The 26,062-nt window shown below is 44.6% G+C and overlaps 1 protein-coding gene across 2 annotated transcripts in view; it reads left to right on the top strand.

The window, feature by feature from the left end:
- The first annotated feature begins 361 nt into the window (after nucleotides 1-361).
- The window catches only part of SMOX (spermine oxidase), an 80,392-nt gene continuing 54,691 nt past the window's right edge, over nucleotides 362-26,062 (top strand). The window contains exon 1 of one of the 2 annotated variants that reach the window (XM_042855595.2): nucleotides 362-644. The gene's annotated coding sequence lies outside the window, so the exon portion shown is untranslated. The remainder of the gene's footprint in view (nucleotides 645-26,062) is intronic. The other variant, XM_005291500.5, reaches the window with a different exon arrangement.

Raw genomic sequence — 26,062 nt, 5'->3', positions numbered from 1 at the left:
GGGGGCAGGGACCGGGGGATGGCGGCGGAAGGGCCGGGGGGGGGCAGGGTATGGGGGGGCAGGGGCCGGGGGATGGGGGCGGAAGGGCCGGGGGGGACGGGACAGGGTATGGGGGGGCAGGGGCCGGGGGATGGGGGCGGAAGGGCCGGGGGGGGGCAGGTATGGGGGGGCAGGGGCCGGGGGATGGGGGCGGAAGGGCCGGGGGGGGACAGGGTATGGGGGGGTAGGGACCGGGGGATAGTGGCGAAGGGCCGGGGGGGGGACGGGACAGGGTATGGGGGGGCAGGGGCCGGGGGATGGCGGCGGAAGCGGGGGGCTGGGCGGCGGGGCCGGCGTGGCCGGGGTGCTCGGTCCGTGCTCCGGGGGATGTTTCCCACTCGCTGCGCGGCGCTGCGGCCCCCGAGGTAGGGGCAGGGCCCGGGCCTCGGGCCAGGCTGCCCGGCCGGCCGGCAGCGAGGGGCGGGCGGGCGGAGGGCCCGAGGCGGAGCCGGGGCGGGCCGAGCGGGGAGGAGGCTGCGGAACAGGCCGCCGCTGGTTGTCGCCTCTCAGCGCAGCAGCCGGGGAGCCGAGCGGCAGAGCGCCGAGCGCCGAGCCGAGCTGGACAGGCTGCAGGAGCCCTTCGCCGCCGGCCCCCGCACAGCCAGGTACCCCCCCGGCCCAGCGCTGCTCCGCCGCCAGCCTCCGCGCTCCCCGGGGCGCAGCCTCGGAGCCCCCCGCTTCCCAGGAGCAACTCACAGCCCGGGGCCCCCCGGTTCTGCTTGGGAGGGGGGAATTGGGGTGCTCTGTCCTGTACCCCCCCAGTCCTCCCCTTTAGGACCACAGACCCCTTCCTCCCCAGTACCCCCCAGTTCTGCTTGGCAGGGGGGGAAACTGTGGTGACCTGTCCTCGTGAACCTCCACCCCCCCAGTCTCCCCTAGAGAACCACAGACCCCTTCCCCCAGTTCTACTTGGGAGGGGGAATTGGGGTGATCCATCCTGTAACCCCCTATTCTTCCCTAGATAATTCTCCCCCCCCCTTTCCCTAGAGGAGCGTATACCCTGTCCCCACTGGGCACTGGTGTTCTGTCATAGCTTCAGCTGCCCCAGGATTTGGGGAGAGGGGGGGCTTTCACCCTGGGGACCTACATACGAAACAGCCTGTGCGGATAAGGTGACCAGATAGCAAGGGTGAAAAAGCGGGTGGGGGGTAATAGGTGTCTATGTAAGACAAAGCCCTGAATATTGGGACTGTCCCTATAAAATCAGGACATCTGGTCACCCTACTGGTAGATGTTATTCCCTCCCCCCAGCCTCCTCTCCCCGCTTTTCAGAACCCTGCTTTGGTGTGCTTGTTTCAGATTCTTCTTGTGTCAGAGTCAGACTCCTGCCATGCAAACGCTGTGCAGTTAGTGCTCATTTGAGGCTCCTTTCTTGACCTCTTTATGGGCTTCTGTTGTTGATGTTGCAAATTGATGGATGGAAAAGCGGGGAAATCCTGAAACAAAGCCGGTTCCTTTTCCCCAGTCACGTTACTACACAGGGTTTCGACACTGACTACCGCTGCGTCTCACTGCAGTTTGAGATGTGCTCCACTTAGATAATGCACAGGGAACTGTGTTTGTTTGTGCATGCACACTCCAAAGCATAGAGTATATAATAACCATAATAACAATGGGGGTGTGTATTTTTTGGGTGAGTTCACGTTTCACTATATAGAAGTAGTGAGAAATCTGTGTAATATCCAATGTAGCTCAAGGCCAGACTTACAAAATTGTCTTGGAAATGTACCAGGCACCCTCCCAAAATTTCCCAACTCTTCTGTGCTTAACCTTGATAATATTAAGGAAACAGCTAATTATATTTGACTCATACGTTTTTGAAAAAAAATTGCTCCAGGCAAGTAGAATTGTGCAAGGTGGGTGTGAGACAATTATTAATGGCTTCAACCTTATCTTTATGTCAGCTCATAAAGTAGTTGTGTGGGGTTGGTAATATATGTGTGTGAGTATATTTATATTAAGGAGTTTTTCTGGTAATAGCATGACAGTAAAGCTCCAGTAATAAATGTCCTCAAAACTTCAAGATTATTGATGTAAACTATGATCTGTAAAGTATGCATTTCAAGTATGCATTAGGTGTTTCTTGTTTGTCCCTGGGCTTAATAATGCTGTGGTTTTGGCATTAGTTTCTGATCTCATGTACTCAAGTAATTTAACTGACGGCAGTGGAAAGACTCCAGATTTACATTGGTGTAACTGAGATCAGAATTTAGCTCCAAAGCTGTAATATTATAATACCTTGGTAGCATTATAACGCCAGAGTCATCGTAAAACACCATATATAAATTACTGGCTACGAAAGCTTTGTATTTACATCAATAATCTCAGGATTATGGTGACATCATGAGAATAAAGCTCAAGTAGTATCAGCAGAAACATCCTAATAAAAAGTGTGTGTATTCGATATATATACATATATAAAAATAATAATACCCCACCTCCAAATCCACTTTGTAATCTAACCAAGATAAAGTTGATGCTTATCAATAATTGTCCTCCTGTATCTGATACAATTACACACACATATTAAAATCCATTTTGCGTATTTATGTGTAAAATTACACACACCCACTTTCTGATCTGGCTTAGACAAGGTTGAGGCCAAAACTCTTGTCCTTACCTCACCCTGGTGTGATGCAAGCTTTACTTAATATGCACAATATAGTATGCTGTTCTGAGAGTAACCAGGCTGGTTGATTTAAGGACATGGTGTCAGTCTAGAGCCATCCCAGTGTATTGTGTAAGAACGGGTGTGTGTTTTTAGTCACTAACAAACTCAGTGTATTGACATACTGATAATACTTAGCATTTATATAGCCCCTTTCCTGCTTTTAGTGCTAACCAAACATTCATTAATTCCTTACAAAACCCTTAGGAGTTGGTGAACAGTTGTCACCATTTTATACTTGGGGATATTAAGACATGGAAAAGTCAGGTTCATAAATGGAGATTAGAGCCCTCTTTCAGTCATTACCCCTCTGGACTATGCCTCTTTATTGAAAACAGTCTGATATTGCCAATCCTGGACAGGCCTGCTCACTCTTAAACTTGTATCTTAGCTGCTGCTTCTTTTTTTAAAAATATCTGTAGTGCTGAAGGTTGGCAAAGTACTTTAACAAGTTAATTACATTACTACTGAAATGCAACCACCTCTGGGGTGGAGGATAGCAACCAGCTTGCACATACTGTTGTCTGGGGTGTGGAAATTGTGGATGAACTAATTTGAAAAATGCCATGGGATCTCTAATGTCCACATTGAGCAGACAGAACATCTGCTTTTTATGGGTCCATGTGCAGGACCCTCTGCTTTAAAGTACATGCATGGAGCGAACTTATCCGCCTCAGCCAGAAGCAGCCTTAACGTTTTGGGTTTGGCCTCTGAGACAACTTTTTGTGAGTCCCCACTCCTAAAATATACCGGGATGGCCTAAGAAGGTTGGAGAGGGCTAGTAGGGTGACTTCTTGGGTACGTGTACTCTTGAGCTGGGGGCATAACTTTCAGCATGGGAATATGTATATACTTGAGCTTTGATAGAGCTAGTGTGCTAAAAAATAGATGTGTAGCTGCAGTGGTGTAGGCAGCAGGGTAGGGTAGCTGCCTGAGAAAGTACCTAGGGCAGGGGTGGCCAACCTGTGGCTCCAGAGCCAAGTGCGGCTCTTCAGAAGTTAATAGGTGGCTCCTTATATAGGCACCGACTCTGGGGCTGGAGCTACAGACGCCAACTTTCCAATGTGCCGGGGGGTGCTCACTGCTCAACTCCTGGCTCTGCCACAGGCTCTCCCACAGGCCCTGCCCCCATGCCACCCCTTCCTGTCCCCTCCCCTGAGCCTGCAGTGCCCTCACTCCTCCTCCCCCCCAGAGCCTCCTGCATGCCACAAAACAGCTGATCGGGAGGTGCGGGGAGGGAAGGGAGGCGCTCATTGGTGGGGCTGCCACTGGGCAGGAGGCACTGGGAGCGGGGGCAGAGAGGGAAGCTGATGGGGGGCTGCTGACGTATTACTGTGACTCTTTGGCAATGTTCATTGGTAAATTCTGGCTCCTTCTCAGGCTCAGGTTGGCCACCCCTGACCTAGGGTCTTGGGGTGAGGGTGTGTGGGGGGGTTATATTCAGGCAGCTAGCCCACGTTGCTGCCTGCACTGTAGCAATCACTTCCATTTTTAGCTCATTTTTAGCTTGATCAAATGTAGTGCACATACGTCTACTTGAGCTGTAAGATACACCTTCAGCTCAAGTGTAGATGTACTCTTTGGCATACATAACTGGCTCATTTTATAATAATGGTGGTTTGTCCACCCCGCTGCAGAAAACTGTCTTTCCAGGGAAAATGACTAGAATTTTTTTTAAATGAAAGCTGAGATTCAAATCAGAGTGGGAAGGACAAAAGCTTTGACCTCTGAAGGTTGAAGCAGGGAGTCAACCCTGCAGGGTCTTAATTTATATGAGTACATATTATATATCAAAAGAAATATAAATAAAAATGCATATCCCATGCACTGGGTGCCTTTGACAAAATACTAGAGATAGATTCTACCACATTCACAGATCTAGCAGCCTCTATGAGCGCCATTAACCAACCAGAAAACTAATAAATGTAGAAATATCCTCACCCGTGGCCATAGCCACCACTCCCAAAAAGGAATGAAAATATATTGAAATATTGGGTTTCACAGAGTCCAGGTATTCCACACCTTGGAGTAGGGGGTGTGTTTGGCTATGAATAGTAATAGTTGTACTCTCACAGTGGTCACCATGGTAAGCCTTTGCAATTGCCACTTGCAAGTAGCTAACATTATTACTATGGTATTTCCTGTAACTAATTCCAGGAATAGTGTGGGTGGTAATGCGAACTATTTACAACAGAAGATTTTGATGGCAACCACTACTAGAGCCAAAGCCCCATGTGCTGCACAATAAACTAGGCTTAAATGATGTCGCAAGATCTTTGGCTTCTGTATTACAGTAGCTTCATTTAAAGTGAGGTTCTACTCTGAAAAATGCCCTTTTAAAAATATTATTGTGGGGTTCTTTGTTTCTCGGTAACTTCTTTTTCAGCAGTGCTCTGTATACATGTAAAAATATTTTGAGATGTGTGATTCTCTTCCCTGCCCCCTTCTCCCCACCCCCCAAAAATACCCCCCTCCTAGCTTTGCAAACTCAGTCTGAGCTCTGTTTGCACATCATACCTATAATAAAAGTTCTGCACCTTAAATTAGTTCCCCATTGACACAAGTGCAACCCCATTGTCTTCAACTGGAATTGGCACCAATAACTTTTTGAATAAACTGGTGTCTTTTTGTTTTAACTACAACATTTTTAAATAAAAAGGAGGGTCTTTAACGAATTTAGTATAAAGGCCTCCATTGTCTGGATATATTTATTTTGCTTTTCCCCCACACTTTCAGTTCCTGATGTGCTGCAGATTTTTGTCTTGACAAGCTATAACTGCATCACAGAAGTTGTCAAGGGAGATGCTGTGGGGAGTGGTTTGGCAGCTGGGTAGAAGACATTTGGGGGTTTTGGCACCTGGGAAGGCATGGGATGCAGTTTGGATTGTGAGATAAGAACATTAAATGGATACCTCTGATAAAATGATCAGAAGCAAAATACTTAATGTTGACTTTAAATTGTTATCTTCTGGTTTCATCACTGAGCTGAATGGGATAGTAGACTGCTCTCTAGAGCCACTGTTTAAGGTTTTCTGCATATCTCAGGAAGACAACACTGTTTATTCTGTATTTATGTTTTCAAGGTTACCTTCAAAACCCTGAAGACTAGAAACTTGTGCTTAGATTCTGAAGCACTGCATCACAGGAAGAGAGATTTGCAGCCACAGAACTGAGGCATACTCAGGGCCTTGGTCATAGAACATTTCCTCTTCAAAGATAGTTTCCACATCATCCCTCTGAGATAAATATTATCTCCATTTTGCAGCTAGGGACACAGGCACCAACTTTCCTTGGTGCCGGTGGGTGCTCGTGCCCCACTGCCCCTGCCCTGACTCCGCCCCCTCCCTGCCCCATTGGACCCCTTCCCAAATCCCCGCCCTGGCCCCGCCTCTTCCCCATGTGCACCGCATTCCTCCTCCTCCCCCCTCCCTCCCAGAGCTTGCTGCGCGAAACAGCTGTTTCGTGGCGCAAGCGCTGGGAGGGATGGGGGAGGGGGCAGAAGCAGGATGTGGCGGTGCGCTCAGGGGAGGAGGCAGAGTGGAGGTGATCTGGGGCAGGGGGGGCGGGTCGGGGAGCTGCCGGTGGGTCCAGAGCACCCACCAATTTTTCCCTGTGGGTGCTCCAGCCCCGGAGCACCCACGGAGTTGGTGCCTATGGCTAGGGAAACTAAGGCAGGGAGGTGAAGGCTACATAGAAAATCTGTAGTAGAACTGGGATTAGAGTTTATGGGCCAAATCCTCAGCTACTATAAATCAGTATAACTGCATTGACTTCAAAAGAGCTACACCAGTGGTCTCCAACCTTTTTAAGCACAAGATCACTTTTTGAATTTAAGTGCATCCCAGGATCTACCTCAAAGAAAACGTGAAATAACAGTAATCACACAAACCCAAACACCCTTTCCCTGTCCCTACCCCTCCCGGTCTTCAAGGCCCCATCCCGGTCACTCCCCCTCCCCCTCCGTTGCTCGCTCTCCCCTACCCTCATTCACTTTCATCAGGCTGGGACAGAGGGTTGGGGTGCGGGATGGAGTGCGGGCTCTGGGTTGGGGCCGAGGGGTTTGGAGTGTAGAATGGGATTCAGGGCTGGGAGAGGGGGTTGGGTTGTGGGAGGTGGTGTGGGGTGCTGGCTCTGAGGGGGGGCTCAGGGCTCAGGCTGCAGGAGGGAGTGTGGGGTACTGGAGGGGCTCAGGGCTGAGGCAGGGGGTGGGGTGTGGGATGTGGGCTCTGGGAGGGTGTTTGGGTGCAGGAGGGGTTTCAGGGCTGGGGCAGGGAGCTGGGGTGTGGGAGGGGTTCGGTGTTTGGGTTCCAGCTGGGCGCCACTTACATCAGACGGCTCCTGGGCAGGTGGGCCCCCCCATCCACAGGCACTGTCTCTGCAGCTCCCATTGGCCGCGATTCCCCGTTCCTGGCCAATGAGAGCTGCAGGGGCGGTGCCTGCAGACAAGGGCAACGCGCAAGACCCCCTGCCTCTTCCCTCCAGGAGCTGCTGCCGGACATACTGTCCGCTTCCGGGAGCGGCGCGGGGCCAGGGCAGGTAGGGAGCCTGCCTTAGTCCCTCTGTGCCACCGGACTGTTAGTGGCCGATCTCCCTGTTTGGCTGCAGGAGGGTTGGCAACCTTATCGTGATCACTGGTGGATCTTGGAGCCTGTGACGATCTCAGTCTCAATGACTGAGACTGAGATCGTCTGTCAGAGGCTCCACGATCATGATCTATCGGTTGGTGACCACTGAGCTATTCTGATTAGGGGGATTTGGCCTCATGAATTCATAGTTAAGCTGTGTTAAATTTCTGATTACAGTTTTTTTTTTAAAGTGCTATATCGACTTTGTTGACATCCTGTACCAATTTAATTTAAATCTGCCTTTCCTTTTCAAAATTAACAAGGTAAAGGTGTGTGAAAGGAGAGGAACCACCTGAAACAGAAAAATCGTCATATTCTCACAGTTGATATAACTGATAGACAGTGGTAGATCTCTTCCAAAGAACTGATAATTGTGTGTTCTGTTCTTCATGGTTCATTATTTTGCTGGGTAATGACAGATTTGTTTAAGATGTTTCTCCATAATTAGCTAAATTTAATTCATCGAAGTATATTATTGGCCTGTTTAGAATTACATGTTTTCATGCCATGAAGAAAAGAATAGGTTTTATTTTTAGGTTTGGTTCAACACTGAAGGGAAATAAACACGTAGTTCACTAATGCAGAAATAGTCAGTTGCAGCTACCTTGTAGCTGAGGTGTCAAGAGAATAACCTATGTTGTCTCAGCAGAGAGAGCTGAAAGCAATACAGTCTTACACTACCCCTAATCCAACTCTCCTGTACCTAGGGAGTACTTCTCCCCCATCCCCGAGAACTTAGGATCTGTAATGTAGATGTGGCCTATAGCAGCATAATCAGCTAGTGTAGACAGCATATGTCAACAAGAGGAGTTCTGACGCCATAGTACCGCCACCTATAGGCGGCGACTTCCTCTGTTCCCAGGGGGTGCTCGACCTCCGCTCTGTCCCAGGCCCTACCCGCAACCCCCACCCTGCTTCTTCCCGCCCCCGCCTCGCCTCTTCTCTCCCTCTTCCCCCACCTCTTCCTGCCCCCACTCTTCCCCCTCCGCTCCAGCACCTCCTGCACGCCGCTGAACAGCTGATTCGTGTGCTCAGGAGGTGTAGAGAGGGAGGGAGAGGAGCTGATTGGGAGGGGTAATGGGCGGCTCTGATCCACGGGGCTGTCGGTGGGTGCTGAGCACTATTTTTTTTCCCCTGGGTGCTCCAGCCCCAGACCACTCATGGAGTTGGCACCTATGCCACCACCTCCCCGAATGGCGTTAGCAAAGCCTCGTAGAAGTTGTATGATAAGACTTTGTGCCTCTGTCATTTCTACTTTATTTGGCCCTTCAAAAAGCATTTGACAAAGTTGCTTATAAGAGACAATTAAGAAAACTAAGTCATGGAGTGAGAGGCAAAGTACTATCCTGGAGAAGAAACAGGCTAAGGCAGAACACAAATGAAAGCTAAGCTTTCAATATGGCAGAATGTTAACAAGATGTCCCAAGGTGCTGTTAGAACAAATGTTTAATAGAACAAAGATCTGGAGGAAAGCGATCGTAATAAGCTATACCTCTAACACCCACTTGGGGAGTGGGTTGAGCACTGTTCCTGTCTTGGAGTCCAGGGCACACGTCGACTTAACCCCGTAGTGTAGACCTGCCCAAAAAAGCAACCAAAATGGTGTGCTGCCTAAGGATAGCATAGAAAATAACACTGAAAATACAAATGTTGTAGTTGTGTTGGTCTGAGGATATTAGCCCTGGTCTACCCTACAGAATTACTTTGGTATAACTACATCGCACAGGGGTGTGGATTATTGAGCAACATAGTTATACTGATCTAAGTGCTGGTGTAGACAGCACTATGTCGCAGGAGAGCTTCTCCGCCGACAAAGCTACCGCCTCTTGTGGAGGTGGAATTATTAAGCTGATGGGAGAGCTCTCTTCCATTGGCTTAGAGCAGGTGTAGTCAATTTTTTTTTCAAGGTCCAAATTTCTTGGTCAAGATCCAGCCACCAGAGAAATATTTTTCACACTGCAAGTGCCCCTGTTCAATGAATGCATACATTGCTGTGTAATATACCCAGGGCCTATTGCTTATTTTTGAGTGCATTAAATGAAAAATAAAATCAAACCACTGTATAACCTGAAAATAACCTCCAAGAAATATGTAATAAATTACATCTGAGACTTTGAGAAAGTACGCAGATAAGATGCAAATATTAGCATTAAAATACTTTCAGACAACTGTTTTAAGTTTTGAATGTGTTTTGTCAAATAAAATTATTGTATCCATATGTGGATATAGAGAGATAGATAAACATATTCAAAACTTTCAAGACTTTTGTGGTTTATTTAATATAAGTATCAGGATTTGAAAGAAAATAACCCCTAGTACATGTGAACTCTTTATCTTTTATGATTCGGGTCTTTCCAATAACAAATACACACTCACCTACATGTGTATTAAGCAAAAGAATCATGAATAATTACTGTGAAATACCTGTTAACACTGTAGTATCACTACTGAAAATGTAATTTTATATGGCAATAGAAATTTAAAATAAAATATGTGTGAATAATGTATAATTATACGATTTGCCATCAGTGGGAAAAGTGACAGGTCCTCTACCAGACAAGGGCCTAGAAGTTTGGCGTGAGTTCAGTCAAGACAAGATGGAGACAATTGCACAGACGATTATCAGTCAGAACGGAGTGTAGGAAAGGTCGGAAGTATGGCAAGAGACCACCCTGGCTTAACCAGGAGACCTTCAATGATCTGAAACCCAAAAAAGAGTCCTACAAAAAGTGGAAATGAGGTCAAATTACAAAGGATGAATATAAATAAATAGCCCAAGTATGTAGGGACAAAATTAGAAAGGCCAAGGCACAAAACGAGATTAAACTAGCTAGAGACATAAAGGGTAACAGAAAAAGCTTCTACAAATACATTAGAAGCAAGAGGAAGACCAAGGACAGGATATGCCTTTTACTCAGTGGGGGCAGGGGCCAGGGGGGAGAAACAATAACAGAAAATGTAGAAATGGCAGAAGTACTACATGACTTTTTTGTTTCAGTTTTCACCGAAAAGGTTAATAGGGATTGGAAATCTAACATAGTGAATGCCAGTGAAAATGAGGTAGAAGCAGAGAATAAAATAGGGAAAGAACAAGTTAAAAATTACTTTGACAAATTAGGAGTCTTTGTGGCAGACTAACAAATTTATTTGGGCATAAGTTTTCATGGGCTAGAACCCACTTCATCAGACGCATGGAGTAAAAAATACAGTAGGCAGGTATAAATATACAGCACATGAAAAGATGGGCATTGCCTTACTAAGTGGGGGGTCAGTGCTAATGAGGGAGATTGGAGTGCTAATCCAGGGAGATTGAAGTGTTCTCCTACTGGTTTTTGAAGGTTATAATTCTTGATGTCTGATTTATGTCCATTTATTCTTTTGCGTAGAAACTGTCCAGTTTGGCCAATGTACATGGCAGGGAGCATTGCTGGCACATGATGGCCTATATCACATTGGTAGATGTGCAGGTGAACGAGCCCCTGATGGTGTGGCTGATGTGGTTAGGTCCTGCGATGGTGTCCCTTGAATAGATATGTGGACAGAGTTGGCAACGGGGTTTGTTGCAGGGATTGGTTCCTGGGTTAGTGTTTCTGTTGTGTGGTGTCTAGTTGCTGGTGAGTATTTGCTTCAGGTTGGGGGGCTGTCTGTAAGCGAGAACTGGCCTGTCTCCCAAGGTCTGTGAGAGTGAGGGATCGTCTTTCAGGATAGGTTGTAGATCTTTGGTGATGCGCTGGAGAGGTTTCAGTTGGGGGCTGTAGGTGATGGCTAGTGGCATTCTGTTACTTTCTTTGTTGGGCTTCTCCTGTAGTAGGTGACTTCTGGGTACCCTTCTGGCTCTGTCAGTCTGTTTCTTCACTTCCCAGGTGGGTATTGTAGTTTTAAGAATGTTTGATAGAGATCCTGTAGGTTTTGTCTCTGTCTGAGGGATTGGAGCAAATGCAGTTGTATCTCAGGGCTTGGCTGTAGACAATGGATTGTGTGATGTGGTCTGGATGAAAGTTGGAGGCATGTAGGTAAGTATAGCGGTCAGTAAGTTTCTGGTATAGGGTAGTGTTATTGTGACCATCACTTATTAGCACTGTAGTGACCAGCAAGTGGATCTCTTGTGTAGACTGGTCTAGGTTGAGGTTGATGGTGGGGTGGAAATTGTTGACATCCTGGTGGAATTCCTCAAGGGTCTCCTTCCCATGGGTCCAGATGTTGAAGATGTCATCAATGTAGCAAAAGTAGAGTAGGGGCGCTAGGGGATGAGAGGTGAGGAAGCGTTGTTCTAAGTCAGCCATAAAAATGTTGGCATACTGTGGGGCCATGCGAGTACCCATAGCAGTGCCGCTAACTTGAAGGTATAAATCGTCCCCAAATCTGAAATAGTTGTGGGTGAGGACAAAGTCACAAAGCTCAGCCACCAGGTTCGCCGTTACATTATTGGGGATACTGTTCCTGATGGCTTGTAGTCCATCTTTGTGTGGAATGTTGGCGTAGAGAGCTTCTACATCCATAGTGGCTAGGATGGTGTTTTCTGGAAGATCACCAATGGATTGTAGTTTCCTCAGGAAGTCAGTGGTGTCTCGAAGATAGCTGGGAGTGAAAGAATTGTAATTCAAAAACCAGTAGGAGAGCACTTCAGTCTCCCTGGACACTCAATAACAGACTTAAAATTGGCCATTCTTCAACAAAAAAACTTCAAAAACAGACTTCAATGAGAAACTGCAGAACTGGAATTAATTTGCAAACTTGACACCATCAGATTAGGCCTAAATAAAGACTGGGAGTGGCTGGGTCACTACAAAAAGTAATTTTCCCTCTGTTGATTTTCACCCCTTCTTGTCAACTGTTGGGGATGGGCCACATCCACCCTAATTGAATTGGCCTCATTAGAACTGACACCCCACTTGGTAAGGCAACTCTCATCTTTTCATGTGCTGTATATTTATACCTGCCTACTGTATTTTTCACTCCATACATCTGATGAAGTGGGTTCTAGCCCACAAAAACTTATACCCAAATAAATTGGTTAGTCTCTAAGGTGCCACAAGGACTCCTTCTTGTTTTTGCTGATATAGACTAACACAGCTACCCCTCTGAAATTTGACAAGTTAGATTTCTTCAAGTCACCAGGGCCTGATGAAATACATCTAGAATGCTCAAGGAGCTGACTGAGGAGATATCTGAGCCTTTAGCGATTATCTTTGAAAAGTCATGGAAGATGGGAGAGATTCCAGAGGCCTGGAAAAGTGCAAATATAGTGCCCATCTATAAAGAGAGAAATAAAGACAACACGTGGAATTACAGACCAGTCAGCTTAACTTCAGTACCTAGAAAGATAATGGAGCAAATAATTAAGCAATAAGTTTTCAGACACCTAGAAGATAATAAGGTGGTAAGTAACAGTCAGCATGGATATGTCAAGAACAAATCCCGTCAAACCAATCTAATAGCTTTCTTTGACAGGGAAGCAGTATATTTGGTATATCTTGACTTTGGTAAAGCTTTTGATATTGTCTTGCATAACCTTCTCATAAACAAACTAGGGAAATACAACCTAGATGGAGCTACTATAATTTGGGTGCATAACTGGTTGGAAAACCATCCCCAGAGAGTAGTTAGTGGTTCACAGTCAAGCTGGAAGGGCATATCGAGTGGGGTCCCGCAGGGATCAGTTCTGGGTCCAGTTCTGTTCAATATTTTCATCAGTGATTTAGATAATGTCATAGAGAGTACACTTATAAAGTTCGTGGACAATACCAAGCTGTGAGGGGTTGGAAGTGCTCTGTAGAACAGGATTATAATTCAAGATGATCTGGACAAACTGGAGAAATGGTCTGAAGCAAATAGGATGAAATTGAATAAGGACAAATGCAAAGTACTCCACTTAGGACGGAATAATCAGCTGCACACATACAAAATGGGAAGTGACCCTAGGAAGGAGTACGGCAGAAAGGGATCTGGGGGTCATAGTGGATCACAAATTAAATGTGAGTCAACAGTGTAACACTGTTGCAAAAAAAGTAAACATCATTTTGTGATGTATTAGCAGGAGTGTTGTAAGCAAGACACGAGAAGTAATTCTTTTGCTCTACTCGGCGCTGATTAGGCCTCAGCTGGAGTATTGTATCCAGTTCTGGGCACCGCTTTTAAGGAAAGATGTGGACAAATTGGAGAAAATCCAGAGACGAGCAACAAAAGATACAAAAGGTCTAGAAAACATGACCTATGAGGGAAGTTTGAAAAAATTGGGTTTGTTTAGTTTGGAGAAGAGAAGACTGAGGTGGGACATGATAGTTTTCAAGGACATAAAAGGTTACAAGGAAGAGGGAGAAAAAATGTTCTCCTTAACCTCTGAGGATAGGACAAGAAGCAGTGGGCTTAAATTGTAGCAAGGACAGTTTAGATTGTACATTGGGAAAAACCTCCTAACTGTCAGGGTAGTTAAGCACGGGAATAAATTGCTTAGGGAGGTTGTGGAATCTCCATTGTTGAAGATTTTTAAGAGCAGGTTAGACAAACAGCTGTCAGGGATGGTCCAGATAATTCTTAGTCCTGCCATGAGTGCAGGGGATTGGACTAGATTACTTCTCGAGGTTCCTTCAAATCCTATGATTCTATGATTACGTGATTTAATGTTATTCATTGTTGAGAATGCTGACTCTCACATGTACGTTGAACCAAGCATAGTCAAAATGTTAAATGCCATCTTCCTTAAATGTGTATAATTGCAATCCAGCACAAGAGTTGTCCAGAAAGTTTCAGATATGCACCTTACACACTTCATCCGCTTGTAAATCAGTACGCTCTGGCTGTGGTTTTGCTTTCTTCAACATCTGGAAAGGATGCTTTTGCTTGATCACGCCAAGTGGCATTTGCTTGTACCATGAATGGGTTCTTTACAAACAGGAAGATGATACACCGCTTAATAATGTCCGCATCTGGAAAAGGTTTCCTGTGTTTGCCATTACCCCCACACATCTCAGTGAATCTTCAGTAGCCTTTTCCTAAGCACGAGTAGCCTTTGAAATAATATTTGTGCTCTGAAAATATGCATCCTTTAATGAAGTGATCTTGTCTGATCTTAAATGGGAGCCCAGTGGATGTTTGTAGTCAAAATCCATGTGCTTCATTTCGTAGTGCCTTTTGATGTTGCCGCTTTTAACGATAACCACGGTCTCTGTACAAATTAAACATATTAGTCGACCATTTGGATGTTGTGGCAAAATAAAATAGTAAGCGTCAGTCCACTCTTCGTTTTTTGGATGCCATGTTTGAACACGGTGCCATTAAACATTGAAAGCGCCAGAGGTGGGACTACTTTGGTTCACCTTTGCTCCTCCTGCTGTTCCTGCGGCTCTTCACCCCCCTCCTCAGAGTCCAGGGAGAGGGGGTGCAGGGAGGGAGAGAAGAAGAGGGAGAGGCACAAGCCCTTTCCTTGTCATAGGAGTAGAGAGAAGGGAAGAGCAGAGCTGCCGGAAGCCTCTGAACTTTGTCTTCTCCTTCCTGTCTCATGTAAGAATGGCGCCTGCTGAGGGACAGGGGCAGAGAGCACTGCCTACTTCCTGCAGCAGCCCTGATTGGCAGCAAGAGAAAAAGCAGTCAACCAGAGGAGGTTTCTCCAAGACAGACAGGAAATAGGCACCCCTCAGAAGCTTAGGTGGAATTGTGGACATTTTAATAACAGGGTCCGTGACCCAGGAGCGCCATTTCAGATTTTGATTGGGGCGAAGGGCGGCAACTTTAACTGTGGTTCATAGGGTTGCCACCTTTCTAACTGCTGGTAACCGGACTTTCGAGGCCCCGCGCCTGCACCGCCTCTTCCCTCAAGGCCCCGCCCCTGCTCCGCCTCTTCCCCCAAGGTCCCACCCCCATCGTTTGCTCCTCTTCCTTCTCCCCCTTTCGCTCGCTGGATTGTCTCAAAGAATCTGCCCACAGGTAGGAGACAGCCCCACGGTAATGGGATTTTTGGTTTGGGTGCCATTTAGGGTTGCCACATCCCCTTTTCGACCAGACTGGCTGGTCAAAAAACGGGAACGTGGCAACCCTAAATAGCATCCAGACACAGAAGCCAAAAACCGCATTGTCTGGGTAAAACCTGGATGGGTGGCAACTCTAGGTTACAGGAGCTACAAGGCTGTCAGGCCTGGGCAATGGGGCTCCTATGGTCAGCCCGACACGGGGTTTAAAGTCAGCCAGAGCCCCAGTAAATATTTTCAAACCTGTGGGAACCCTGGTGCCTCCCACGGGCCGAAACTCTGAGCCCCGGTGTCTCCCGCGGAGCGGAAGCCCCGACTCCCGTAGGGCTGAAGCCCAGAGTCACAGCGGGGATGCAGCCCTGAGTTGCGGCGCACCCTGTGGGGCTGAAGCCCCGAGTCTCGGCATGCCCTGTGGTCCGGGCAAAAGCCTCTGACAGTCCTGATTTTGCCCAGAGTGCACCTGTTGACTACCCCGGCTTAGAGCGTCTTCACCAGAAGCGCTGCAGCTGTGCCGCTGCAAGTTAGTAGCATAGATTTGCTCTTAGAGAGACAAGGTGGGTCTGGTAATCTCTTTTGTTGGACCAAGTCTGTTGGTGAAGGAGACAAGCTTTGGAGCTCTTCTTCAGGTCAACTGGCGTAAGTAGTTAACACGTTGTAATAGACCATTCAAGGTGAAGTAGCCAGTTAACACCTGTGCAGTCAGAGGACAAAAAGGGGGCGTTTATGGATTACAGATTGTAGTAACAAGCATGGGTGGCGGGTATAAGAGCCTCCCCAAACAGCTGACCTGCCGCCTTTGAAGTGTACTGCCTCCGAAAGGGCACCAGGGCTGTGGCCCCGTCTGTGTTCATCCTCTTCCCCCCGAGGCCCTGCCCTCGCTCTGCCTCTTCCTGTCCCTGCTCTGCCCGCATGGGGCCTCAGGGGAGGGGGTGAAGAGGCACATGCAAGCGATGAGTGGCAGGTGGGTGGGGGGCTTAGAGGAGGGGGCGAAGAGGCACAAACGGGGCGGGCGAGGAGGCAGAAGCAGTGGGTGGGCGGGGAAGCCTTGTGGGAGCGGTCAACGACATGTGAGCAGAGGGTGGGGGAGGCTTCGGGGGGAGAGGCAGGCGGGGGGCCTTTGGGGGAGGGGAGGGGCCATGGGTGGAGTGTGGGCATGACTTTGGGAGAAGGAGGCCGAGTGGGGGCAGGCCTCAGGGCATGGCCACGGTCTGGGCATGTCCAGCCTCTCCAAATGGAAGAGCCACTTACCACCCATGGTAATAAACCATAAATCCAGTGTTTTTATTAAGTCTGTGATTTTAGTATCCAGCAAGGTTATGAATTTAAATTCCCAAGCTCATCTTTTGAAGGTGCTGTGCCGGTTTTCTTTGAGAACAATACCAGAGAGGTCCGATGTGGCGTTATTGCTTTGTGAAAAGTGTTCGCTGATGGGTGATAGGGTGTTTTTATCTTTTATCTTTTTTCTGTGTGAGTTCATTCAAGAGTGTAGTGATTGTCCTATTTCACCCACATAGTTGTTATTGACGCATTTAGTGCAAATGTCCCTCAGAGATTCCCGCCACAGCTTCAACAACCACCACCCATCCATCAGTTTCTCTCTAGAACACTCCCACATCAGCATCACCTTCTTGGACACCACAATCAGCATCAACAATGGATCCCTATTTACAGGAAACCCATGGATCACCACACTTACATTCACAGATCCAATAACCACCCCAAACACACAAAGAAATCTGTTATCCGTAGCCCGCACTCAGATACCACAGAATATGCTTTGAGGAGAAAGTCTGGGATATGCACCTTAACACACTTAAAAACCACCTTCACCAAACAAGGAAACTCCATCAGAGAAGTAGATTGCATCATGGAATGGGCCACCCAAATACCCCAAGAGAACTTGCTTCAATACAGGAAAAAAAAAACCCTCTGACAACACTCCCTACTGGTCACCTACCCCCTTACACTGCAATTCATACTGGGTATCATTAAACAGATAAAACCCATACTTGATGGGAATTACATCCTGACATACATCATTTCTGAACCTTCTCTTCTGGCCTTCAAACAACCCATCAACCATGTCAAGCTCATTATTAGATGCAAGCTCCCCACAGATCAGGACACACCAACTCAAAGCAGCACCAGACCCTACCATAATAACAGATGCAAAACCTGCAGACATATCTCCACTGTTGCGATGATCAGTACCCCCCACAATACATCTTTCATGATCCAGAGGTCCAACAATACCTTAAAAAGATGTTCCTGGGAGCTTAAATGCATAACTTTGCTAGACAGTTGTCATAACTATAAAGGGAAGGGTAATAGCTGTCCTGTGTACAGTATTATAAAATCCCTCCTGGCCAGAGACTCCAAAATCCTTTTCCGTGTAAAGGGTTAAGAAGCTCAGGTAACCTGGCTGGCATCTGACCTAAAGGACCAATAAGGGGACAAGATACTTTCAAATCTTGGTGGGGGGAAGGTTGTTGTTTGTGTTCTTTGTTTGGGAGTGTGTTCGTTCTCGGGACTGAGAGGGACCAGACATCAATCCAGGTTCTCCACATCTTTCTAAACAAGTCTCTCCTATTTCAAACTTGTAAGTAAATAGCCAGGCAAGGCGGGTTAGTTTTCCTTTGTTTTTCTCAACTTGTAAATGTACCTTTTACTAGAGTGTTTATCTTTGTTTGCTGTACTTTGAACCTGAGACTAGAGGGGAGTCCTCTGAGCTCTTTAAGTTTGATTACCCTGTAAGGTTAATTTCCATACTGATTTTACAGAGATGATTTTTACCTTTTTCTTTAATTAAAAGTCTTCTTTTTAAGAACCTGATTGATTTTTCCATGTTTTTAAGATCCAAGGGGTTTGGATCTTGATTCACCAGGAGTTGGTGGGAGGAAGGAGGGGAATGGTTAATTTCCCCTTGTTTTAAGATCCAAGGGGTTTGGATCTGTTTTCACCAGGGAATGGGTGAAGGTTTTTCAAGGCTTCCCAGGAAGGGAATCCATTGAAATGGTGGCAGCCGAACCAGAGCTAAGCTGGTAGTTAAGCTTAGAAGTTTTTCATGCAGGCCCCTACATTTGTACCCTAAAGTTCAAAGTGGGGATCCAGCCTTGACAACAGTAAAAATCATGGACTTAATAAAGACACTGGATTTATGGCTTATTAGAACAATCTATAACCCGCTAATTCCCCTTTTTGTCCTCTGACTGCAGAGATTTTAATTGGTCACTTCTTCTTGAATGGTCTCTCTTGCTAAGTGTTCCACCTTGTCTTTAGCTGTGACACTCTGAGTACCTTTCCCAGACCTGAAGAAGAGCTCTGTGTAAGCTCGAAAGCTTGTCTCTTCCACCAACAGACATTGGTCCAATAAAAAGTATTACCTCACCTGATATGCTCTCACCTGGAATACGGTGTTCATTTCAGGTCATCCCAAGACAAAAAATAAATAAAAAATGCAGAAACAGAAAGGCTTCAGAGATAGGTGACAAAAAGGATTAGAGACAGGAAGATATATTTTCATGGGTAGAGATTGAAAAGACTCGGGTTGCTTAGTTTAGAAATATGATGAATATCAGGGGACGTGAGCGATAAACAGGGCCCTCCTAGGACATTTTTTTAACAGTACAGGAACAAATGGACCTTCAATGAAATTGAGGGCCAGCAAACTTAAAGCTGACAAAAGGAAATAATTTTTAACACATAATTAACTTGTGGAGGTTATTGTCGAGATATCACTGAGGCCAAGGACACAGTAGGGTTTTTTAAATGATTAGACATTTCATATAGATATTGAGAACGTCCATATTTACATTAGATAGAAAGAACTTGTTAGAAGGCATGTTGAACACTCCATCAGACCCTAAGCCAAGTACTAACTGGCGGGGGTTAGGAAGAAAATTCCTCTGTGGGTAGACTGTTCACCACGTGCTCACTTTGGGTTTTGTTGCACCTTCCTCTGAGACATTATGGTGTTGGCCTACATCAGAGACAGGATACGGGGTGATTATTATTTGTAATAAACCAGGGTCCCATTGTGCTAAGACAAGAGGGTGATCTAGTATGGCATTTCCTGCTTTCCCAGAGCTACTCTTCCACCAGAGGCTCTCCAAGCGCATTGTAACAATCAATGAATTCAGCCTCACAGTAATTCTGCGCCGATGTAGCGCAGTAATGAAGACAAGCCCTCACATGGTGAAATGGAGTTGTGAAGAAGCTGAGTGATTTGCTCAAACTTCCAGAGGACTCTTTGGGACAGCCAGGAATGAAATTGTGGTGTCCATATACGCATTCATTTGTTCTAGTAAGCCCCTGTATCTTGCATTTACAGGGGATGGATTTAATTACTATTATTATTTATAAAGCTCCATACCTATATAAGGTGCTTTATTGTTCGGAAAGAAAATAAGGGCTCCACCGCCAAGAGTTTAGACAGATAGGATAGAAACACGTAAGACTCTGGCACAAGTGAGGCTGCAGACATTGCGGGAGGGGAGGTCAGTGATGCAATGCTAAGCAAATGATCAGTTATGTGTTAAGCACAGACAACGTGCTCGGGGCTGTACAAGGCACAAAGAAGGTCCCAGTCCCATAGATCCTTGTATGCTGAAATATTTAAAGAAGGAGCAGAAAAGAGATTGCTTGGTGCATGGGAAAAGGGAAGTTGCTCCAAACACAGGGTGTAGTGTGGAAATAGGTTCCAGATCAAAGGTAGGAGAAGGAGAGAGAGGGAACAGTGGTGCAAGAGTGCCCTGACTACTATGGTCCTATGACAATTGTTGTAATAAAAGGAGGGGGCACTCGTGAGCTGCTGGTTTTCTAATTGAATAGTGGGAGCTGCATGCTAAATTTTGCTCCTGGTATTCAAATGCAGGATTTCACAAATTCAGGTCATTTGTATTGCAGAGGATATTTTTCATGTATTCCTCTTTTGGGAAATGGGGAAAGAGTAACTCCCAGTGTTTGGTCACACACAACAACTATTCCACACTTCTTTTCATATGGTGCATAGAATTACTATAGAAATGTTGAGGAGAAACCTTTTATTCTGGTGTCACTGCTGCTGTGTTTGTGAGGGTGTGTATATATATATATATATATATATATATATATATCTTTCTTTTGACACATTATAAATCAATGCACGGAGTGGGTAAGGTTTTCACAGTTCATGGGAGCCAGGTGCTGTAGGAAATAGTGTTGGTAATGCTCTTCTTTATGAACTGGTATTGAACCAACTCCTTAACATGGTCCTCTTTTGCTTGAGGTGCTGTCACTTTTATGGGATGTAAAATGTAGGCCCTGACCAGCTGTGGCCAGTTAGGATCTCCTGGCACTCTTCAGATTGTGTGGTGGACCAAATTATACAGAGTTACGAACACCTTGGGAATGGAGGTGTTCGTAACTCTGAACAAAATGTTATGGTTCTTTCCGTAACATTTCCAAAATGTTAAGAGTTTATAGCTGAGCATTGACTTAATACAGCTCTGAAACTTTACTATGCAAAAGAAAAATTTTGCTTTCCCTTGCTCCTGCTACAAGTTTACGTTTAACACAGGACTGTACTGTGTTTGCTTTTTTTCTTCTTTTTTTTTGTCTCTGCTGCTGCCTGATTGTATACTTCAGGTTCCATATGAGATGTGTGGTTGACTGGTCAGTTCATAACTCAGGTGTTCGTAACTCTGAGGTTCTATTGTAGTTTGGATACCTATGTTCTGCCGATCTAATCTCTCCCTTCAATTTTAGTTGGACAATGATATTCTGCTTCACTTCCTATCCTAAACTGTTATGAACCATGGTGTCACCAAGTGCTGTTAAACAGCTGATGCATTTCACCCCAGAAGTACATTTCAGTGGTGGATAAAATTATTGCTTTGCATGTACAGTTGGTAATAGTTGGGCATTTGGGGATGAAAGATGCTATTTAAACAGAAGGCATTATTACATAGAAAATGTACGGGGACAAATGTTAGAAACATTATTTATGCAGATAAGCTACTAAACTGAAAAAAGAACAGGAGTACTTGTGGCACCTTAGAGACTAACAAATTTATCAGAGCATAAGCTTTCGTGGAATACAGCCGGCATGTATGAAATCTGTAACATATAATTGCAGTTAAACTACATTTAAGCACATCATTTGAAATCACAGCTGTCCTTTAAATATACATGATAACTTAAAATCTCAGCCAACCTCAATAGTAACATATTTAACTGGTGTTTGATAATTGTCATTGCTTGATTATTATGTCCTTAGTAACTTAAAATCTCAGCCAATCTCAATAGTAACGTATTTAACTGGCATTTTATAATTGTCATTGCTTGATTATTATGTCCTTAGTAAAATGATTCTGAGAAGCAATTGAATAACAAAGGAAGCAATTGGATTGGCATTTGATAGCTGTTGGTGGTTCTATGTGAAATGAATTTGGTCTTTTCTGGTTCCAAACGGACACATGTCCACATCACACAACACCTCAGTGACACTAGTTGAAATCCATATGGGACATCTTGGATATTATGTTCATATCAATTATCATGGGGTTTTAAAAAGAATATTAATTATTCATGCACAAGGCAATAGCCCCCTGTAAACTGAAAAATTTAGATATATTCATTTGAAACTAAAGGGGAAATTTTATATAACAGAATGTCGTTATCCCAGCTGAAATTTAGCTGCTCCCATTTACAAGCTTAACCTTTAATTGAGATTAATTTTCCTATGTGTCCCTGTGTAGACAAGCCTCAAGAGTGTACAAAGGGTGTTTTTATGCAGTTAACTGGAGGAGCTAACCCCATTGTAAAGGCTAGCCTAGATATTCCTGAAACATGCAAGTGACAAATGTTTGTGGTTTACCCCTGGGATTAGTTTATGTACATCACTTACTTCCACCCTCACCCCCTCCCCCTTCTTGCTATCAGGGAGGATTGATTTAAATCAAAGCAATTTAAATCACCAATTTTAATTGTGATTTCCATCAGCAAGCAGGAAACCTTGATTTAAATAATTGATTTTAATTGTTTTGCATTTGTACTTTTAGCTATTTTCCTAAAGAAAGGTGGATTCTCATTGGTTAGTAGCTATTAAAAATATTGATTTGCAACTAAATATAGTCTTTATACTAAATTTGGTGCTTCTTTTTGCTAACCAATAGAATATACACATTTATTTAAATAATTCTGTAGCTTAACATATATTTATTCAAATTCTTAATTTTTACATTATTATTATGTTAGAAAATGGTGAATGATACATTTCTTATTGACAAGATGATTAATTTTGTATTTGTGTCAAGCTCTATTTGGATGGACATTCAAATTTGTTAAAAAATGCACAAAAACGGCATTTTAAAATTTTATTAAATAAAAATAAAAGTGCTGGATACATAAGAAAAAAGTTTATCAAAGAGTTTATTAAAACTAGTTTTGCATCTAAAAGTAACTGATTTACTGAACAAAGAAAGTTATTGAATTGAACTGATTGTTTCTGGTCCCCATGTCCTTCAAGATTTTAGAAATAGAAGATCTCATAGTCTCTCACACCTAGTTTTTATTCATAGAAAGGAAGAGGAAAACAAGCTTTCCTGCTTTTTCAACTCCCAGTTAGTTTCCTAACTGTGATTGAACTAGTCATTGAATTGAACTAGTTGAATAAACTGAAATGAAGAAAATATTCTCTCTGCACCTGCAGAAGCGGCTACTGCTGTCAAAAGCTGGTTTAGCACTTCAGTAAACTATGGTTGCAAGTGCTTAGCCAGTGACTTCCACCAGGCCAGTGGCTTGAGTTTCTTTAAAGCTTCAACAGCAAACATGTACTGCTTCATATTTTTTATATTTAATTTAAATAAAAAAATCTGATTTAAAATTTTTGATTTTTTTTCCTTTTTGTTCTTTTATTTTTAATCCACCTTGCTTGCTTTTAGTTCTTATGGCGCTTTGCCTGTCTTGTCTGAGCAGATGTAAGCTTTTCATATACATCTTTTATATGGTACCTTGTCCAATGTGTGTCTCCTGCTTTCCTTGGACTTTGAAACATCTGGCTCTGGTAGCCAACAAATACACTATATTTTCTCCTTAAAAAAAATTGTTTTAAGTGAACTTAATGCTGGCAAAAGTAATTTTATTGACGACTTTCGACACCAAAGTTCTCTTTTTCTCACTGAATAGGTACAGCACAAGCGGCCGCTGTGCAGAGTTCCTCACCAATGTGTCTTTACCCTGGTCTGCCGGGAGAGGTTGGGTGGAGTATCTCTGACATTTTCAAACCCGTATGCCTCTGGAGACTTGCTAACAAGGGTGTCCGTTAGGATGTGTAACAGGAAAACAACTCCGGGCTTGTCTACACAGGGAATGTATTCTGGAATAAAATAGGATGTGAATTTAAAAAGCAATGGCTCCCAATGTGGATACTTAAAAAGAAGCATGCCTTTTACTGATTTAGCTTAATCCATAAAGTGGATTCCAGTCAATTTCCCTGTATAGACAAGCCTTAAGACCACAGTTGAGTTCTTATATATGCCACTGAACAGCTGTCAGATACATGAGACTGTGTTGCAGCTGACTTGGCCAGATTTGAATTTTTGACCTACAATACAAGTGAATTATAGCTGTTTGTTGTGCAGTGCGAGCTTGTCTGAATTGTGTTGAGCAGATGGTGGTTACACAATTTGCCATCATAATTTAGTCTGATCGTTTTCTCCCCTCTCTTTCCCAGCAGCCCCCCACCCAAGCCTGACTAATTGGCCTGCCTCGCTCAGCCCCCACGCCAACTCTCAGTAGTAATGTAGTACACTCTGAGCAGTTCGTCTACAGTGCTAGTAAGAGAAGAGAAGAAATGCTCTTTCCAGCTAGGCTAATGAAACTAGGTCATTTGGACAATTTAAAAATCAATTTCATTTATGCATTCCCTTATTGATTCTACATACTGGCAAAGAATTTCTCCTTCTGCCTGTGCTGTTGTCTGGACACATAACCTGTTTATAGATGTTTAAGTCCTTAAGGGACCATTATGATGATTTTATCTGGCCTCCTGCATAACACAGGCCAAAGAACTTCATCCAGTCATTTCTACAGCAAGCCAATAACTTCTGTTTGAGCTATAGCATCATTTTTAGAAAGATATCCCGTCTTGATTTAAAGGCTTCAAATAATGGCGAATCCACCAGATCCCTAAGTAAGTTTTTCAATGCTTAATTAATCTCACTATTAAAAATTTCCACCTTCTTTCTAGTCCAAATTTGTCTAGTTTAGGCTTCCAACCATTGGATTTAATTATACCTTTTTCTATTACATTAAAGAACTGTTTGTTATCAGAAATCTCTTCCTCATGTAGGTACTTGGAGACCGTGATCAAGTCACCTCTCTGAACCTTCTTTGGGGTAAGCTAGATGGATTGAGCTGCTTTAGTCTGTCATGGCTAGGCAAATTTCCCAGGCCTTCAATCATTCTTGTAGTTCTTTTCTCAACCCTTTCCTTCTTATACATCTTTTATACGGTACCTTGTCCAATGTGTGTCTCCTGCTTTCCTTGGACTTTGAAATATCTGGCTGTGGTAGCCAGATGTTTGTTGTCTCTTCTTTTTACCCATCTGTCCCATCCCACCAGGATCTTGTAGTTCTTATTTATGATCATATTTAGATTTCAAGCTGCATGGGAATGGAACCTTGTCTTACTTTTTAAACTCCATGCATACACCTATGGCCATATAATTCTAAGGGAAGAGATCATTGCAGTCATCTACTTTGACCTTCTGTACAGGCCATAGAATCATCCCCAAATAATTTCTAGAGCAGTTCTTATAGAAAAAAACATCCAGTCTCGATTGAAAAATAGTCATTGATGGAGAGTCCATCATGACCCCTGGTAAATTGTTCCGGTGGTTAATTGCTCTCACTTAAAAAATGTATGCTTTATTTCCTGTCTGAATGTGTCTAGCGTCAGCTTCCAGCCATTGGATTGTGTTCTCAGATAGACTGACAAGTCCATTATTAAATATTTCTTCCCCGTGCAGATACTTACAGACTGTAATCAAGGCATCCCTTTACCTTCTCTTTGGCCTCGTCTACACTGGGGGAGGGGGGGGATCGACCTAAGATACGCAACTTCAGCTACGAGAATAGCGTAGCTGAAGTCGACGTATCTTCGTTCGACTTACCTCACGTCCTCATGGCACGGGATCGACTGCCGCCGCTCCCCCGCCGACTCCGCTTCCGCCTCTCACCGCGGTGGAGTTCCGGAGTCGACGGCAGAGCGATCGGGGATTGATATATTGCGTCTACACTAGACGCGATAAATCGATCCCCAATAGATTGATCACTACCCGCTGATCCAGTGGGTAGTGAAGACATACTCTTTGTTAAGCTTAATAGATACACTCAAAGAGCTCAATCACTATAATGCAGGTTTTCTAATCCTTTCATCATTCTTGTAGCTCTTGTCTGAACCCTCTCCAATTTATCAACATGCTTTTTGTATTGTGGGCACCAGAAGTGGACACAGTGTTCCAGCAGTGGTCACACCAGTGGCAAATACAGAGGTAAAATAACCTCTTTACTCCTATGTGTGATTCCCCTGTTTATGCATCCCAGGATCACATTAGCTCGTTTGGCCACCGCATCACACTGGGAGATCATGTTTGCTCATTATCCACCACGACTCCCAAATCTTTTTCAGAGTTAGTGCTACCCAGGATAGAGTCCATTAACCTGTAAGTGTGGCCTAAATTATTTGTTCTTAGATGTATACATTTACATTTAGCCATATTAAAA

This window comes from Chrysemys picta, chromosome 5 (genome assembly GCF_011386835.1).
Source record: "Chrysemys picta bellii isolate R12L10 chromosome 5, ASM1138683v2, whole genome shotgun sequence".
In the NCBI taxonomy this organism is placed as follows: Eukaryota; Metazoa; Chordata; order Testudines; family Emydidae; genus Chrysemys; species Chrysemys picta.
This window is presented reverse-complemented; position numbering and strand designations above follow the sequence as displayed.